The 13,184-nt window shown below is 42.0% G+C and overlaps 1 pseudogene; it reads left to right on the top strand.

The window, feature by feature from the left end:
* LOC111957268 (ankyrin repeat and protein kinase domain-containing protein 1-like) overlaps positions 1-13,184 on the top strand; it is a 41,261-nt pseudogene that overhangs the window by 11,322 nt on the left and 16,755 nt on the right.

Genomic DNA, 13,184 nt, shown 5'->3' with positions numbered 1-13,184 from the left:
GGTTCTCAATGGGATTAAGGTCTGGGGAGTTTCCTGGCCATGGACCCAAAATATCGATGTTTTGTTCCCCGAGCCACTTAGTTATCACTTTTGCCTTATGGCAAGGTGCTCCATCATGCTGGAAAAGGCATTGTTCATCACCAAACTGTTCCTGGATGGTTGGGAGAAGTTGCTCTCGGAMGATGTGTTGATACCATTCTTTATTCATGGCTGTGTTCTTAGGCAAAATTGTGAGTGAGCCCACTCCAATCCCTGTACCTTTTGCAGAATATCAGTCTGTCCCTGATGTTTTTCCTGGAGAGAAGTGGCTTCTTTGCTGCCCTTCTTGACACCAGGCCATCCTCCAAAAGTCTTCGCCTCACTGTGCGTGCAGATGCACTCACACCTGCCTGCTGCCATTCCTGAGCAAGCTCTGTACTGGTGGTGCCCCGATCCCGCAGCTGAATCAACTTTAGGAGACGTCCTGGCGCTTGCTGGACTTTCTTGGGCGCCCTGAAGCCTTCTTCACAACAATTGAACCGTTCTCCTTGAAGTTCTTGATGATCCGATAAATGGTTGATTTAGGTGCAATCTTACTGGCAGCAATATCCTTGCCTGTGAAGCCCTTTTTGTGCAAAGCAATGATGACAGCACGTGTTTCCTTGCAGGTAACCATGGTTGACAGAGGAAGAACAATGATTCCATGCACCACCCTCCTTTTGAAGCTTCAAGTCTGTTATTTGAACTCAATCAGCATGACAGTGGTTTCCAGCCTTGTCTCGTCAACACTCACACCTGTGTTAATTGACGCTAGGGGTCAGATTATTATTTTATGTTTTCAATAACGTTCCCAAGGTAAACGGACTATTTCTCAGGTCCAGATCGTAGAATATGCATATAATTTACGGATTAGGATAGAAAACACTCCAAAGTTTCCAAAACTGTCAAAATATTGTCTGTGAGTATAACAAAACTGATTCTGCAGGCGAAAACCTGAGAAAATCTAACACAGAAGTGATTTATTTTTATTTTTAAATCTGTGTTTCCTGGCCCGTCTTTCTTCCATTTAAAGCGGTATCAACCAGATTCCTTTTCCAATGGCTTCCTCAGGTTGTGACCAGGCTTTAGACATAGTTTCAGGCTTTTACTTTGAAAAATGAGTGAGAATTTTCAAAAGTAGTCAGGTGTCCTCTGATTAGTTCCTGCGCGCGAGAGGGTAGCTCTCCATTTTCCTTTTCTCTCTTATTGAATAGGTTACGGTCCGTTTGAAATATTATTGATTATGTTTGTTAAAAACAACCTGAGGATTGATTATAAAAAACATTTTACATGTTTCTACGACCATTACGGATACTTTTTGGAATTTCCGTCGAACGTAACGAGGCTTTGGTTTTCTGAACATAACGCGCAACCCAAATGGCGTTTTTTTGTTATAAAAGTAATATTTATCGAACAAAAAGAACATTTGTTGTGTAACTGGGAGTCTCGTGAGTGCAAACATCCGAAGATTATCAAAGGTAAGCGATTAATTTTATTGCTTTTCTGACTTTCGTGACCAAGCTAACCAAGCAAATATAAGGCTAACTGTTCTAGCATTGATTGATACACTCACAAAAGCTTAGTTTCTTTCGCTGCAAAGCATATTTTCAAAGTCTGACACGATAGGTGGATTAACAACAAGCTAAACTGCGTTTTGGTATATTTCACTTGTGATTGCATGATTATAAATATTTTTAGTAATATTTTTGAATCTGATACGTTTGGGAATTTTCTTGTGCCTTTCAGGACCGGAACGAGGCTGTAGMTTTCTGAACATAACGCYRAACCCAAATGGRGTTTTTTTGTTATAAAAGTAATATTTATCGAACAAAAAGAACATTTATTGTGTAACTGGGAGTCTCGTGAGTGCAAACATCRGAAGATRATCAAAGGTAAGCGATTAATTTTATTGCTTTTCTGACTTTCGTGACCATGCTAATTTGGGGCTAGCTGTTCTAGCATTGATTGATACACTCACGAAAGCTTAGATTTCTTTCGCTGCAAAGCATATTTTCAAAATCTGACACGATAGGTGGATTAACAACAAGCTAAGCTGTGTTTTGGTATATTTCACTTGTGATTGCATGATTGTAAATATTTTTAGTAATATTTTGCGCCCTGCAATTCAGCGGTTGTTTAAGAAAATGATCCCGTAAAAGGGATCCGTAGCGCAGAGAAGTTAACGAGAGAATCACTGACATGATGTCAGCTGGTCCTTTTGTGGCAGGGCTGAAAAGCAGTGGAAATGTTTTTTGGGGATTCAGTTCATTTGCATGGCAAAGAGGGACTTTGCAATTAATTGCAATTCATCTGATCACTCTTCATAACATTCTGGAGTATATGCAAATTGCCATCATACAAACTGAGGCAGCAGACTGTGAAAATTAATATTTGTGTCATTCTCAAACTTTTGGCCATGACTGTATGTGCTCTTTAACAGGCTTTTGAAAGTCGTTTTCAGTTGGTAAAAGAAGCTGACTCTTCAGCAAGTAGTTTTAATTTGACATTACAGTAAAAAATCTAAGTTTGATCAAATGTTTTCAGACTTCTTCTGATGACATACTGTAACGTCCGAGGCCATCTATTTTGTATATCCAGCTATATGACACAATCCAAAATTAGTTTGGATTGATGATCTTTTCCATAGCTGTATCTACARGACCGATGGAGTAGGATGTGAATTCATCTTAACATTGTACCACTTTTCAGGTGAAAACAGGTGATTTTGGAGTGTAATGTTCCTTTAATGATAATAAAGAACATTAAGGATGAAGACATTTCCATAATCATAAAGTAGAGTACTGCTGGCAATCAAGTGTCAAGTGAGGTAAATTTTTTCATCTGCGCACACAATTTCACATAATGATCTCCCTATGGTCAATGTCAGCGCCCCCGCGAAATCGAATTAGCACAATAAAAGAATCCCCATAAAAATCTGTCAATTTAAGATAGAGATACTGTATCTGGGTTTTTTGCACTGGATGTGTCTCAGTCCACCACATCCACCTATGTAGTAACACTCCGAATGGTTTGGCCTACAAACTATTATGACACATCTATGGAAAGGTTAGACTCGTACATGTGGGTTTGGCTCTAGGACGCCCACAGGCCTCTAAAGACTCGTCTGAAGGTCCCTGGTACCAGTCCCAAAAAATTGGAAGTCTATATGGAGACTGCTTAGTGACAAAAATAAGGGGTTAAATACAGTGCATATGGAAAGTATTCAGACCCCTTCCCTTGTTCCACATTCTGTTACGTTACAGCCTTATTCTAAAATTTATTGAATCATGTTATTCCCTCATCAATCTACACACAATATCCCATAATGACAAAGTAAAACAGGTTTTTAGATTTTTTTTAGAAACACACCTGTCTTTATAAGGTCACACAGTTGACAGTGCATGTCAGAGCAAAAACCAAGCCATGAGTTCGAAGGAATTGTCCGTAGAGCTCCGAGACAGGATTGTATCTAGGCACAGATCTGGGGAGGGGTACCAACACATTTCTGAAGCATTGAAGGTCCACAAGAACAAAGTGGCCTCCATCATTCTTAAATGGAAGAAGTTTGGAACTACCTAGAGCTGGCCGCCCGGCCAAACTAATCGGGGAAGAAGGGCCTTGGTCAGGGGCCTTGGTCTGGGAGGTGACCAAGAACCCAATGATCACTCTGACAGAGCTCCAGAGTTCCTCTGTGGAGGTGGGAGAACCTTCCAGAAGGACAACCATCTCTGCAGCACACCAACAATCAGGCCTTTGTGGTAGAGTGGTCAGACGGAAGCCAGTCCTCAGTAAAAGGCACATGACAGCCCGCTTGGAGTTTGCCAAAAGGACTCTCAGACCATGAGAAACAAGATTCTCTTGTCTGATGAAACCAAGATTGAATTCTTTGGCCTAAATGCCAATCGTCACATCTGGAGGAAACCTGGCACCATCCCCACGGTGAAGCATGGTGGTGACAGCATCATGCTGTTGGGATGTTTTCCAGCGGCAGGGACTGGAAGACTAGTCAGGATCGAGGGAAAAATGAATGGAGCAAAGTACAGAAAGATCCTTGATGAAAACCTGCTCCAGAACGCTCAGGACCTCAGACTGGGTCAAAGGTTCACCTTTCAACAGGACAACAACCCTAAGCACACAGTCAAGACAACACAGGAGTGGCTTCGGGACATGTCTCTGAAAGACTTTGAGTGGCCCAGCCAGAGTCTGGACTTGAACCCCATCGAACATCTCTGGAGAGACTTAAAATAGCTGTGTAACAAAGCTCCTCATCCAACCTGACAGAGCTTGAGAGGATTTGCAGAACATAATGGGAGAAACTCCCCAAATACAGGTGTTCCAAGCTTGTAACGCCATACAAAGAAGACTAGAGGCTGTAATCGCTGCTAAAGGTGCTTCAACAAAGTACTGAGTAAAGGGTCTGAATGCTTATGTAATTGATAAATATATTTCTATATATCTTTGCAAACAATTCCAAAAAACAGTTTTTGCTTTGTCATTATTGGGTTTTGTGTGTACATTGACGAGGGAAAAAAACGATTTAAAACCTCTTAGGGATCCCCTAAAGCACCAATCCCGTTAGCTGGATAGACTTGACAACATCCGGGGAAATTGCAGAGCGCCAAATTCAAACTACAGAGATATAAATATTCAACATTCACGAAAATGTAAGTGTAATACATCAAAATAAAGCTTAACTTCTTGTTAATCCAGCCGCTGTGTCAGATTTCAAAAAGGCTTTACGGCGAAAGCACACCATGCGATTATCTGAGGACAGAGCTCCGCATACAAAAACATGAAAAACATTTTTCAACCAGGCAGGTGCGACACAAAAGTCAGAAATAACGATATAATATATGCCTTACCTTTGACAATCTTCATCTTTTTGCAATCCCAAATGTCTCAGTGACACAATGAATGGTCATTTTGTTCGATAAATTCCTTCTTTATATCCCCAAAATGTCCATTTATTTGGCGCGTTTGATTCAGAAATACATCGGTTCCAACTCGCCCAACATGACTACAAATTATCTAATAAGTTACCTGTAAACTTGGTCCAAACATTTCAAACAACGTTTTTAATCCAACCTCTGGTTGAAAAATGTAAATAATCGATACAATTTCAGACGGGATAAACAGTTTCCAATACCGAAGAAAAACAACACGGAGCGCGATCTTGTTCACACGCACCAAAATACTAGAGACCTTCTGAGTGACACATGGAATGAATAGCACTACTTCTTCATTTTTCAAAAGAAAAACATCGAACAATTTCTAAAGACTGTTGACATCTAGTGGAAGCCATAGGAACTGCAATCTGGGCCATAATAAATCAGGTTTCCCATAGAAAAGCATTGGAAAACAAAATTCCCTGGATGGATTGTGCTCGGGGTTTCGCCTGCCAAATCAGTTCTGTTATACTCACAGACATTATTTTAACAGTTTAAGAAACTTTAGAGTGTTTTCTATCCAATACTACCACGTATATGCATACCCTAGCTTCTGAGCCTGAGTAACAGGCAGTTTACTTTGGGCACACTTTTCATCCGGACGTGAAAATACTGCCCCCTATCCCGAAGAAGTTTTAATACATTTTAGAGTAAGGCTGTTACGTAACAAAATTTATAAAAAGTAAAGGGGTTTGAATACTTTCCAAATGCACTGTAGCTCAGCAGTATTCCCCACCTCCCCGGCTTAGACAGAGCTTAGACTCTTAAGGGTTTTAATTCAGACTGTCTTTTTTATTCATCTGGCCTGATTGCAGACCCCAAACCAACAGTACTGTATAATAGATTTATCACACAGTATTATCTGTTTGGATGGATTGCTTTGGATACCCTCCAAGAACTGACAAGAAAATGGCTATGATTATCCATATATGGATACATATCATTATGGATGTCTCTATTGTGATTGATTGATACTCTGATGTCAAATACTGTCAAACACTCATGCATTAAAGCTCATTATAGCACTTGAGTGAGTATATACACTACAGCATTCCAGGTATCAGAGCTACCTGATTTATCAGGTTTCCTTCCTGCTGTCTGATGGGAGCCTAAGCAATTTTCTTGTCAGGCAGTGGAAACCGGTCGTTACATTGCTATGCAAACAAGCAGTGACATGGCTCCTCCCACATTTAACCACATTTGAGTCTTAGACACACTTGTTTGCTGCATCGCCTCCTCGGTACTTGTCTACACATTTCATGGACAAAMGAGACCCCACGGAGAAATTAATCTGGGTTTATGTGAGATTAGAGACGGTGTTGTGACACAAAGGAGGAGCTCTGCCCCATGGATCGAGAAGTTCAGGATCTTCAAGAAGGATGACTTTGAGGCTGACTGGATGAAGCTTTGGCCAGGTCTACAGAGTGAAACTCAAGCTTTGGAGGGATAAGTGTGCCCTGAAAAGCTTCGATACCATCCTCACTGGCACCAGTTTCTACATGTATTGTTATGTGGCTTTATTACAGGATATACTCTAGAACAGAGCAACCAATAAATCACGTAATTTAATTGCCCGTTTTTAATAGAATAACAATCACTAAAAGAGAGCACATTTGGGCGTTTGGATAAGTAGCCGTTTGCAGTAGTGGTCTAAATACCGGGAAAATAAATGTGTTCGATTTGAAAGATTGAAACTGACAACACAAACATTTTTGCTGAGGCTGCTCAGGTGTGATCAAATCTGTCAACTCCCCCTTACAGTTGTCTTTTCTTTCTTTTCTGTTTGTAGGAGAATGATAGAGGAGGCATCCAAGATGGCATCCAAGGCATCCAATATGGAGAAAGTGACATTCAAGTACATCTACGGGGTGTGTAATGACCCTCCCGCCGTGGTGATGGAGTACATGAGTAATGGCTCCCTGGATCATCTCCTCACCAGCCACATGTTGATGTGGCCCAAGAAGTTCCAAATGGTTCACGAGGCCACCATGGGCATGAACTTCCTTCACAGCATGAACCCTCCACTTCTCCACCTGAACCTCAAGCCTTCAAACATCCTTCTAGACGATCACCTCCACACCAAGGTGAGGATAGCTCTTTAGAGACGCCGATATGTCGTTTAAAGCAGCTATTACTTTTTTTTAAAGTGTAATGAGCGAGACGAGGGTCATTAATGATCTCTTGACTCTTTGTTAATTAGGCATGCAAACATTAAAAAGTGTAGGGTTATATTTCAATAAGAGTTCAGTGGTACATGCTAATGATTATCAGTATGAAGAAAATTTCCCTCCAAAGATTTCAGATTTTGGCTTAATTAAGTGGGAGATTGGGAGCAAGAAGGAATTCATTGAGAATTTGACGGCAAGAGGAAACATTTGCTACATATCTCCAGAGACTTTTACCCTGTGCCCTGAGCATCCAGGAACCAAGTTCGATGTTTACAGGTAAGGTTGTTGCCAAGGGTGAATTCCTACAAACTCACACATAGGCCCACTATAGAACTGTGTCAATAGGCTAGTTTCCTCTCTCTCTGCAGACAAATTCCCTAGTGTATGAAGTAATACAAACAAACTCGAACTATAATTAACACTAACTATGATTTATTAACACTAACTATGTCATATATTTTTTTCAATATTGTTTCTAATAAAGTATTATCTTTGATCATGTAATTTAGATTTAATAGACACTTAACAAAAATATAAACACAACATGTAAAGTGTTGGTCCCATGTTTCATGTGCTGAAATAAATTATCCCAGAAAATGTCCATACGCACAAAAATCGTATTTCTCTCAAATTTGTTTGCATCCCTGTTACTGAGCATTTCTCCTTTGCCAAGATAATCCATCCACCTACAGGTATGGCATATAAAGAAGCTGATTAAACAGCATGATTATTACACATGTGCACCTTGTGCTGGGGACAATAAAAGGCCACTCTAAAATGTGCAGTTTTGTCAACAACACAATGCCACAGATGTCCCACTGGTGCGCTGGAGAAGTGGGCTCTTCATGGATGAATCCTGGTTTCAACTGTACCAGGCCGATGGCAGAAAGCATGTATAGAGTTGTATGGGCGAGTGGTTTGCTGATGTCAACGTTGTGAACAGAGTGCCCCATGGTGGTGGTGAGGTTATGGTATGGGCAGGCATAAGCTACGGACAACAAACACAATTGTATTTTATCGATGGCAATTTGAATGCACAGAGATACCGTGACTAGATCCTGAGGCCCATTGTCATGCCATTCATCCGCCGCCATCACCCATGTCGCAAAGACCTGTACACAATTCCTGGAAGCTGAAAATGTCCCAGTTTTTCCATGGCCTGCATACTCACAAGACATGTCACCCATTGACCATGTTTGGGATGCTCTGGATTGACGTGTACGTCAGCGTGTTCCAGTTCTCATCAATATCCAGCAACTTCGCACAGCCATCGAAGAGGAGAGGGACAACAGTCCACAGGCTACAATCAACATCCTGATCAACTCTATGCAAAGGAGATGTGTGTTGTGCTGCTTGAGCCAAATGGTGGTCACACCAGATACTGACTGGTTTTCAGATCCACGCCCTTACCTTTAAAAAAAAACGTATCTGTGACCAACAGATGCATATCTGTATTCCCAGTCATGTGAAATCAATAGATTAGGGCATGGGTGTCAAACTCTGGCCCGCGGGCCAAATTTGGCCCGTGGGGTAATTATATTTGGCCCGCGAGACAATACCAAATTACTACTAGAGCTGGCCCGCCGGTATTATACAGCGCATTCACCGCTAATACTACGAATCCCATAATGCTCTGCTGTTGTTTTCGCGCGCCAATCAGGACAGGACCCAGAAACGCCCTCTCCTCTGTGACAGTAGTCATAGCAACATAGACGCTACAACTGTCAGCGCGCTATCCCTTCCCAAAAATGGCGAAAAGAAAGGCAGAAAACAGGAGCTTTCTGGACAAGTGGGAGGCAGAATATCTGTTTACATATGTAAAGACAAACCTGTTTGTCTTGTTTGTGGAGTCAACGTGGCTGTAAGTAAGGAGTACAACATTAGACGACACTATGAAACGAACACCATGACAAATACAAGGACATGGACATGACTCAAGGAGCCAGAAAGTAGAGGAGATGAAAAGAAGTTTGGTTTCACAACAGAATATGTTCAAAAAGCCACATCACAAAGTGAGGCTGCTGTAAAGGCTAGTTATATAGTGGCAGCAGAGATCGCAAAACAGCCCGGCCCTTTAATGAGGGAGAGTTCGTGAAAAAGTGCATGATGAAAGTTTGTGACCTCGTATGCCCAGAGAAAAAGCAAGCATTTTCAAACGTGAGCCTGATGCAGGAACACAGTAGCTGATCGCACATGTGATCTTGCCACCAATCTGTATGACCAGCTGATGGAAAAGGGAAAAGATTTCGTTGCGTTCTCCCTCGCTGTGGATGAGAGCTGCGACGCATCTGAAAAAGTTTATTTTGGTATTTAAATCAGAAGGCTGCAAATAGAAAAGAGGCATACGATTTTTATTTAATTTTATTTATTTAATAAATGAATGCCATTGATGTTTTTTTCATTTGAAATTCGATTTTGCATGTCTCCACTATTAAATTATATATTGTATGGTAATAAGCGATGCTTGTTCCATATTCAATGTTAAAGCAAAACTTGTTTGGGTCCATATTAAAAGGTTCATTTGTTCAATGTTGGCCCGCGACTTTGTTCAGGTTTACATTTTGGCCCACTGGGTATTTGAGTTTGACACCCCTGGATTAGGGCATAATGAATATATTTCAATTGACGGATTTCCTTATATGAACCGTAACTGAGTAAAATCTTTGAAATTGTTGCATGTTGCATTTATATTTTTCTTCAGTGTAATTAGACATGTGTTCCTTGTTTTAATTTAGCTTCTCTGTTGTTATGTGGGAAATCCTGACCCAGAAGAACCTTATCAAGGTGGGAAATGTGAGTAGTGGTAATGTATCTGATTCTGTCACGCCCTGGCCTTAGTTATCTTTATTTTCTGTAATATTTTGGTTAGGTCAGGGTGTGACAGGGGGATGTTTGTGTTTTTGTTTTGTCTTGGGTGGTTGTAGTGTCTAGGGGTTTTGTTAGAGTGTATGGGTTTGTGTTGAGTGTAGGTTTCTAGGTATGTCTATGGTTGCCTGAATGGTTCTCAATCAGAGACAGCTGTCATTCATTTGTCTCTGATTGGGAGCCATATTTAAGGCAGCCATAGGCATTGGGTTGTTTGTGGTAATTGTCTATGTTTAACGTTTGTAGCTGGTGTATGCACTAACGTTTGTAGCTTCACGGTCGTTTGTTGTTTTGTTTTGTAAAAGTGTTCGTTTTCGTGTTTCGTCTTCTGAAAATAAAATATGTATTTCTCTCACGCTGCGCCTTGGTCACTTCTGCCCTCATTACGACGATCGTGACAGAATTACCCACCAAACCAGGACCAAGCAGCGTGAAAGGAGGGAACAGCGCTTTGTGGAGGAATGGACCCGGGAAAAGGATGAGTGGAGAACAACCTGGGAAGAGATAGACAGGTGGGCGTGCGATCCAGAGAAAGTGCCGGAGCCTGCCTGGGATTCGCTGGAGCAGTGCGAGGAGGGTTACAGGATTATGGAGTTGGAGAAAGGAGCATGGCGGCGCGGTAGGAAGCCCTCGAGGAAACGCCAAAAATGTATTGGGGAGGGGCACATGGGGAGTGTGGCGAGTTAAGATAGGAGGTCTGCGTCAACTTCCCGTGCTACCCGTGAGGACCCGAAGAAGGAACCGGAGCCAGTCGGGCTGATATTGGAGGTGAGCAATGGGAATGATACAGAGACTGTTAAGGATTTATTGGGGAGTTTGGAGGAGAGTGAAATGAGGGAGCTGCTGTGTTGGTGCGTGAGGCACAACATCCACCCGACAGAGCGTGTGCGGGATGTGATGTTACCTGAGTCAGCTCTCCATGCTCGTCCTAACGTGCGTGCTAACCGTCTGGGAATGACAGTCCCACGAACCAGGCCTCCTGTACGCCTCCCTAGTCCTGCACCTCCTGTAGCAGCCCCACGTACTAGCTCTCCTGTGGCAGCCCCTCGTACCAGTCCTCCAGTTCCGGCACCACGCACCAAGCTTCCTGTGCGTCTCCAGAGTCCAGTACGTCCTGTTCCTCCTCCCCGCACTAGCCCTGAGATGCGTGTCCCCAGCCCGGTACCACCAGTTCCGGCACCACGCACTAGGCCTAATGTGCGTCTCCAGGGTCCAGTATGCCCTGTTCCTCCTCCCCGCACTAGCCTTAAGGTGCGTGTCCTTAGCCCGGTACCTCCTGTTCCGGTACCACGCACCAGGCCTACTGTGCGCCTCAGCCGGCCAGAGTCTGCCGTCTGCCCAGTGCCGCCTGCACTGTCCGTCTGCCCAGAACCGCCTGCACTATCCGTCTGTCCCGAGCCGTCAGAGCTGCCCGTCTGTCCCATTACGACGATCGTGACAGATTCATGTATCAGATTTTTTWTTTTTATTGAATCACAGACACAGTAGTGTTTGACAAAGTTCAGGTTGTTAAACTATACGAGCTAGTAATCACATTTTACTTTGAGAGGTAATTTTTTTCAAATTATTTCTCATCTGAATGACCATATAACTTTTAACTATAACTAAAAGGTCAGGTGTGGAAAAGATCCCTGATGACAAGCCACGCGAATGTGAGCAGATGATCACAATAAGGCAACTGTGCTGGGATCAGGATCCCAGAGATAGGCCGACTTCTCAGGTAACATTTCACCTGATTGCAGACCTGTTTGTGCTGTAAAATAATGTAGAATAGAATAGACACGTTATTGTTAATTTGGTTAGAAAGAAAATGTGTGTTCTTCCTTTTTCCCAACCCCAGACATACCCACATGTTGAGAAGCACAGGGTCAGCCACGGTGCAGTGCAAGATGAAGAGATATTTTGGGGTTTTACTCAATGGCACAATAGTAATGATCTGAAACCAGCAGCCCTCCAGTGGCCAATTCAGTCTACATTTTTCCATTGCCAGGCTTCTGGGCTACCTACGGCCAACCAACTCCTATAGTCATTGTCATCAATGCCAGACATACAAAACGATCTGGGATCAGGCTAGATGACATTATGTATCCCTCGCCATACCAAACCGCAAACAACAACAAAACAAGCCTATCTTGGAGACAACGAAAGGGGGAGAATAGCCACACCGTGTTATTATCAGAAACAGTACAGAAACAGAATGGCCACCACTTTGTAATCACTAAAAGTCTAAAATAAATTATTATGAAAGGCCTTTGTTGTCTCCAAGTGCCATAGGCTTAACTTTTCAAAGAAAAATAAACCTTTTAAGCCCACACATTACCCATGTGAGCGTACCAGCGTGTTGTTTCTTCAAAACAAGGCAAGCCCATCTGTTGGAGAATGACACAATATGGCTGAACATGTTGTGTGGTCTTTGTTCAGTAAACGATTGGCTGATCTTACACTGGCTGAGGCCAGATCCTCAGACGGGTTGCAAAGGGAGGGTATATTACTGGTAAATTTAGAAATGTACCAGTAAACTACCAGAATTTTGGTACATTTCAAGGATTTTATGGAATTTTCATCACAAGACATCTAGTGGCCTTTTTTAAGTACATCAGATTATCACTGGTGTCTGTAATTATCTCTGGCCCACTGCGTGGCCTTAACCTGTCCCACTATTGTTTGTGGAGATATGCTCTGATGAAGGTCAACTGACTGAAAGCTTAGTCTCTATTAATTAAAATGTATTTGTATCTGACTGGAAGTTTGCGGATACTTTTTCCTGTTTCTCAAGTTATGCATTTTGCTTCCAGCACCTTCACTATTCAGTTTGTGTGTGCGGTAGATTCTGCCCATGTATCTACATGGATTTTCATCACAATGTAAAAAATACAACATAGTAAAATAAGATGATTTTAAGATAAAGAAATGGAATGACAAAGCTGTGAAACATTATCCTAAATATAACCCATCAACTTAGTGAAAAACATTTCTGTATTTCAGTATTAAAAATCCTTCATATTTTTTACACACTTGTATTTATTTTACTATGTCCACATATGTTTGTTGTAAATGTTTAGGCGCCAAACTGTTTGTTGTGAAAAAAAGTAAATATTGGAAGAGTTGCAGAGATATTTGAAAATAATGCCATTGTTGATTAGATGTTTTTTCATTAATTAGGATATTTTCTCTTGAACCATATGGT

Source organism: Salvelinus sp. IW2-2015, linkage group LG4p (genome assembly GCF_002910315.2).
Source record: "Salvelinus sp. IW2-2015 linkage group LG4p, ASM291031v2, whole genome shotgun sequence".
In the NCBI taxonomy this organism is placed as follows: Eukaryota; Metazoa; Chordata; class Actinopteri; order Salmoniformes; family Salmonidae; genus Salvelinus; species Salvelinus sp. IW2-2015.
This window is presented reverse-complemented; position numbering and strand designations above follow the sequence as displayed.